Here is a 6,439-nt window from a genome sequence, read left to right as displayed (position 1 = left end):
GAGGCCTCTGGGACCATCAACGGAGAAGAGCTGAGACTCTACCCAGTGAAACAGAGATGCCTGAGATAGAGACAGAGATGATGACATGCAGTGATGAAGCAACTGGGGACTTTGGACCCAGAGAGGGAAAGGGACTGTGGACCGAAAACTGGGGGGAGGAGGAGGAAGTGTAGAGGGCGGGTTTCTGGGATATACCCTTTGGGTGGTTGATGATGCATGGAGGGGATTGGAACCATGACAATGAGATGATATACGATGGAATGAATGTAAAACTAAAGTTCTTCCATGTAAATTATCATATAATTTACAGTAAAACATTAAAAAAAAAAAAAAGAAGAGATGGTACTGAAGGAAGAAGCCCAATAAAGTATTGGCAAAAAAAACCCCAAAGTCTCCAGGAATTGATGAAATACAAATTGGAATCTTTCAAAAAACTGATGCAGTGCTGGAGGCACTCACTTGTCTGTGAATTTCCAAGAAATTTGGAAGATAGCTATGTAGCCAACCATTTGGAAGAGATCCATATTTGTACCCACTCCAAAGAAAGGTGACCCAATGGAATGTGGAAATAATTAACTAATGACATCAATTACATGCAAGTAAAATTTTGCTGAAGATCATTCAAAATGATTGCAGCAGTACATTGACAGGGAGCTGCCAGAAATTCAAGCTGAATTCAGAAGAGGATGTGGAACTAGGGATATCATTGCTGATGTCAGATGGATCTTGGCTGAAAGCAAAGACACTTAACTTGTGCTTTATTGACTATGCAAAGGCATTCAACTGTGTGGATCATACTAAACTATGGGTAACATTGCAAAGAATGGTAATTCCAGAATACTTAATTGTGCTCATGAGGAACCTGAACACAGACCAAGAGGCAGTCATTAGAACAAGGGAATACTGAATGGTTTAAAATCAGGAGCTGTGTGCATCTGAATTGTATTCTTTCACCATAGTTAATCCTTCTGCTGAGCAAATAATCCAACAAGCTGGGCTATATGAAGAACATGGTATCAGGATTGGAGGAAGACTCATTAACAATCTGCGATATACAGATGGCACAACATTGTTTGCTGAAAGTGAAGAGGATTTAAAATACTTATTGATGAAGATCAGAGACCACAGTTGTCAGTATGAATTACGTCTTAATGTACACAAAAACCCTCACAAATGGACAAATAAAAAACATCCTGATAGAGAAAAAATAGAAATTGCCCAAGGTTTCAATTTGCTTGGATCCACAATCAACACTAATGGAAATAGCAGTCAAGAAATCAAGGAACACATCGTAGTAGGTCAATCTGCTGCAAAACTATCTATTTAAAATGTTCAAGAGCAAAGATTTTAGCCTAAGGATTAAGGTGTGCCTTACCCCAGCCATGGTATTTTCAATAATAGCCTTATATGCATGTGAAAGTTGGACAATAAGGAAGACCATAGAAGAATCACTGCTTTTGAATTATGGTGTTGGTAGAAAATATTCAAAGTACCATGAGCTGCCAGAAACACAAACATATGTTCTACCTGTCTTGGAAGAAGCTCAGCCAGAATGCTCTTTAAAAGCAAGGATGGTGACTGGCTTACAAACTTTCAAGAGGGAGCCTAGATCCAGAGGGTGCAGAGGAGGTTAGAATTTCCACTGAGTAGTATCCAATCTGCCTGGGTGGGGCTGATGAAAAGAGATGGGGATGGCTCTCATGTGGCACAATAGTTAATAATTGCTATCAGGACTGACTGTGAGGGTTGGAAATGTAAAGGTCGACATTTTATAGCAAAAGGAAGGGAGTGGTTGACTTTGTAGTCCAAGAGCGGAGGTCCCTGGGACCATCAAGGGAGAATAGCGGAGTGCGGGACCCTACTGAGGAACAGCGACAGCAGAGATGGAGGCAGAGATGATGTGGCGAGATGGAGCGACTGGGAACTCTAGACCCAGAAAGGGAGAGAGGCTGTGTGCTGACAACCAGGGGGCAGGCTTGTGGGGTATACCTTTTGGTTGACTGATGATGCGTGGAGGAGATTATAACCATGGCAGTGTAACAATATATGATAGGATGAATGTAAAGCTAATGTTCTCCCATGTAAACTATCACATAATTCACACACAAAAACAGCAAGGATGGCTAGACGACTTCTCTCTCGTACACTGGACATGTTACCAGGAGGGTCTAGTTCCTGAAGGACATCATGCTTGGAAAAGCAGAAAACAAAAAAGAGGAAGCCTAGCAACAAGATGGATGAACAGAGTGGCAGAAACAATGGGCTTAAATATTACAATTGTGAGGATGGCACAGATCCTGGCTGTGTTTCGTTCTGTTGTGCATAGGGTTGCTATGAGCTTGAACCAACTTGACAGCACCTAACAAAATACCCCTCCCCCTCCACTTGTGACAACCAAAGATATTGTGAACTGTCCCCAAGGGGGAAATTACTCCCAGGTTGAATACCACTAATCCAGAAGGAAAGGCACCGTCTCTGGCTTTTACTTATGGAAGTAAGACCCATGCTACAGTAGCTTTCCCCCAAGAGGGTTCTATAAAATGATAGTCCTGGAAAATGTCTCTGAATGACGTATTAACGTAAATTTGAGAATTGCTGGGATAAACACATCTTAACACAAAATCTTTCAAGATTTTAATTAGCTGGTCACGTTCACTGTGAACTTCTATGTAAGAGTTTTTCCTAACTTACTGGACCATAGAACTTTTTTTTGCAGAAACCATGTCTCCCTGAGCTACATGGTTCTCTCCTTCAGCAAACCTACCGACTCCAGTGATTTTTACCTAGTATCTGCCCCTGTTATTCCCTCTATTAGCTTGCAGCACTATTTGCCATCTGTCACCCACAAGCCAAAAGCCTGCATTTGCCATATCGCCTATGTCTCCCATGCCTTTCATTCAGTCACTCATCCTGTTGTGCCAACATTATCTCTTAAATATTTCTCAAATATTTCACAAGAGCCTGCCCTCTTGTGTCTGGCTCACTGCAGTGGTTTCCTTGCTTACAACCTGGTGGACAAGAGCATGATCTACTATATCCCTCCTCTGCATAAACCCCTGGTTCCCAGGATGGCAGGGACCTTGGAGGCTGAACTAGGTTAGCAGCACTAGGGAGCTTCGTCATGAAGGAAAGATGTTCAAATGGATCCATCCACTTCCAAGCACTGCCACCCATCTCTGGGGGCAGAAGGGTTAACCACCTTTGAAGCATGGGGAAACTGAGGTCCAGACAGGTTATTTTGCCCAGGTCACCCAGTTAGTCAACAGCAAAGCTAGAATTTTGAGCATCAACACTTTTTGGTCATATTAACAGGCAGGAAGCTAATTTCAGTCCCCATCCAAAGAGCTCTGTGTTTGAGATTCGTATACTTATTCTTAGACTCTAATTTTTGAAGTGAGGCGAGGCCGTCTTGTGGCCCCCATCTTTCTGAAGCTGAATTTGTTACTACACTTTTCTATAATGACATCTGTTTCAGGAGGAAAATTAGCACTTATCCTTTTGGGGTCTTACAAATACCCCAAAACTTCATGGGTCCTTGAGGAGGCACCAAGTAACCTGGGCACTTAAGGGAAGGTGGTTGAAGAGGGGCCAAGCCTTCCATGAGAGGGTATGCCACAGTGGAGAGCTAACCCCAGAAAGACTCCAAAGAAAGACCAGACACTCAAAGCTGCTCATGGATGTGTATTTTAATAAAAATAATTCTGTCAAAATACAACAGGAGTTTTTTCATCTCTCAAGTACAATTTTAATAGGATGTTTTGTGTTAGAATTCTCTCTAAACCCTCCTGCACCCACAAGTTTCATGCTAATGCCAATTGACAACTTGTGTGGGCAAAGGCAGAGTCAGTGTGCACAATGTGGAGGATGTCTGTTAGCTGTGGTACTAATAATGGAGGGAAACCCTATATGAAGAGGCGGGCACCTAAGGCAGCCAAAGGCCCGTCTGGCCCCAGAACTGGTAGTCAAGTAGGGCTCTGCTGCCCGGCTGCCACACTGTGTGCATACCTGAGTTGTGAGCAACCAAAGGAACCTGCTGTTCCAACAGTTCTCTGCCTCACCATCTTTGTGCTTGCTTAAGGGGCAGGAAGGTGCAGGGTGGCCAGGTGGTCCTGTCTTCTCGTCTCTTGGTGTCCCTGTTCTGACAGGTTGCACCCAACCACAGTGTCATATGGGTGGAGATCAGGGGCTCTGGCTTTCTTTAAGTGATCTACCAGTTTCCACTCTAGAAGACCATTGATGCTGCAGAGGGAAAAGTCAGCAGGGAAGGCTGCTCCCCCAGGGCTGGACAGTCCTATAAAGCTAGGTTCAGTCCTTCACTGGGGCTCTTCGCAGGCGACTTCCCCACTCGGCTCCCGTAAGCAGTCAGGTATGCATAGGGACTCCTCCAGCAGGCAGGCAGGCCTGCACTATCAGCTAGACAGTGGGCTCAAGCAGCTCGGTTTTGGCTTTCTCCACAGCTTGTGGGGCAGATGCTTATACCCCGAAGGGGAGCTGTCCATCTGGGACAGAGAGCCCCTCTGAAGAGGAACAGAGTAAACAACTTGGACTCAGCAGAAACAGTGAGATAAGGCACAGAAAATGGGGAGGTAGCCATGGGTACTGAGTGCGAGTCAGGCGAACACCAAACCCCATGCAGCACATAGCTGTCCTGAGCCCTCCTGGGTCATTCTCAGCCGCTCCATAAGCCAAGTCCCAGGCACCCGTTAGTTGCTATTGGAGGCCCTGCCAGCCTAACAAGCCCTCATGGGGGAGGGGAGGGGGGATGGGGACTCCACCTTCAGCTTTAGAACTAAACAGTGTTACCCAACTGGCAGGGATGGGGCTAGTCCCAGCTCTGCCACTAATGTGTTGTGTGACTTTGGCCGTCAGTCTCCTGGACCTGTTTCCTTTATCTCTAAAAGGAGATGACTGTGGAGTAGATGTTTTCTGAGCTCCATTCCTGCTGCAGAAGACTTTGGTTTGTGTTCCCGATCCTGCTAGGCTACAATCACGATCACAGTAAGAGCCCAATGTTGCCACCCTTTGGATTTGGGAGCCAGGCATTCCCGGCCTTGCAGAAGATGAATTTCCTTTGTAGACAGAGCATTTCTCTGGAAGAGTCACGGTCTGTGGACTGCCAGCTGGGGCTCTGGCAGGAAGTAAGGAAAAGCAGTGGCTCAGAGTCATTCCCAAGGCAGAAGTGTGGGAGAGCACAGGGCCAGGCCACTCACTGCCCCAGTTGGTACAACTCATTCATTTTTCTTATCCAGCTGTGGGCCTGGCAAGGCCTGGTGGGTGTTGACTATCTCAAGCTGGACCAACCATTTCTGTGTCCACTATCATGGAGCAAGAACTCATATAGACCAGGTCCAGACAGGGTCTGCAAGTTCCACCTCTGGCCTTGCCATAGCTGGTCCTTCTTATTGTGCTCTCCCTGAGCCCTCTCCTGGTCCTCGTCGGAGTAGGTCTCTTCCTTCCCTTATTAGACAGCCAGCCTCCTTCACAGATGGTCCACCATGCCCTTGTAGCCATCTAAGCCCTTCCTCTCCTGAGTCCTGATGGTAATACTCCACCAGCTGAAAGGATCCATCGGAAACATCTGTGGGACATGTGTAAATCCATGGCGCCTTCCTCCAGCCAGAAAATACTCATGACACTCTTTCCTGAAGAGGAGCTGGGCCAAGCTGCCTGGCATAACTGGCTGAGAGGCCTGGCCTAGGGAGGTTGCAGGCTCCGCTGCTCCAGGGACCAACTAGCCCACAAGGGACTGACTGGCTCTCAACAGAAAGCATCGGTTTCATCAGAACTGTGTAGAGATGGAGAAGACCCAGGCAGGAAGAAAAATCAGCCTCTGTCCCAGGAATGGAGACTTCCCTCCTACACAGCCTGACATAGCAGCTCTCGGGGTTGAAGGCAGGTAGTTTCCAGGCCATCAATTTAGAGTAAATGAATTATTTGGCCACCTTAACAAGGGAAAGCTGGGTGTAAAACAGGGAAGACAAAAAAGGAGCGAGATGGACAGTGAGAGGCAGGGTAGGATGGTAGACGGCATGCTGGCCAAAGACCCTCCAACTCCTTCACTTTGATCTGTGGCCCTGGGCCAACTTGTCAATCTCTCTGGACCCTCAGCCTTGCCTTTCTCTGCTTAGCCCAGCTCTCAGAGTCTTGGGGCTCCACACTTCCGAGGATGCTGCAAACCAGCTTAATCTGACCCCTCCCACGAGGCCCTATTAGGCTTCCCTAGTTCGCAGCTGGACCAGTAGCTCAACGAAGGGGGAGCCAAAAAGAAACAAATCATAGGGCTGAAGTGACAGAGAAAATTCTCTTTTAATGAGTGGGGCTCGAATAAAAACATCTGGTGTCTGGACAGCCTCGCTCAAGAGGTGCTGGACCACTAACACTACGATAAATACTGTTTTGTTTTGTTTATATATATATATATATATATATATATATATAT

The sequence above is a fragment of the Chrysochloris asiatica genome, unplaced genomic scaffold, assembly GCF_000296735.1.
Source record: "Chrysochloris asiatica unplaced genomic scaffold, ChrAsi1.0 scaffold00037, whole genome shotgun sequence".
Lineage (NCBI taxonomy): Eukaryota > Metazoa > Chordata > Mammalia > Afrosoricida > Chrysochloridae > Chrysochloris > Chrysochloris asiatica.
The sequence above is the reverse complement of the archived record's forward strand: the minus strand, read 5'-3'. Positions refer to the sequence as shown.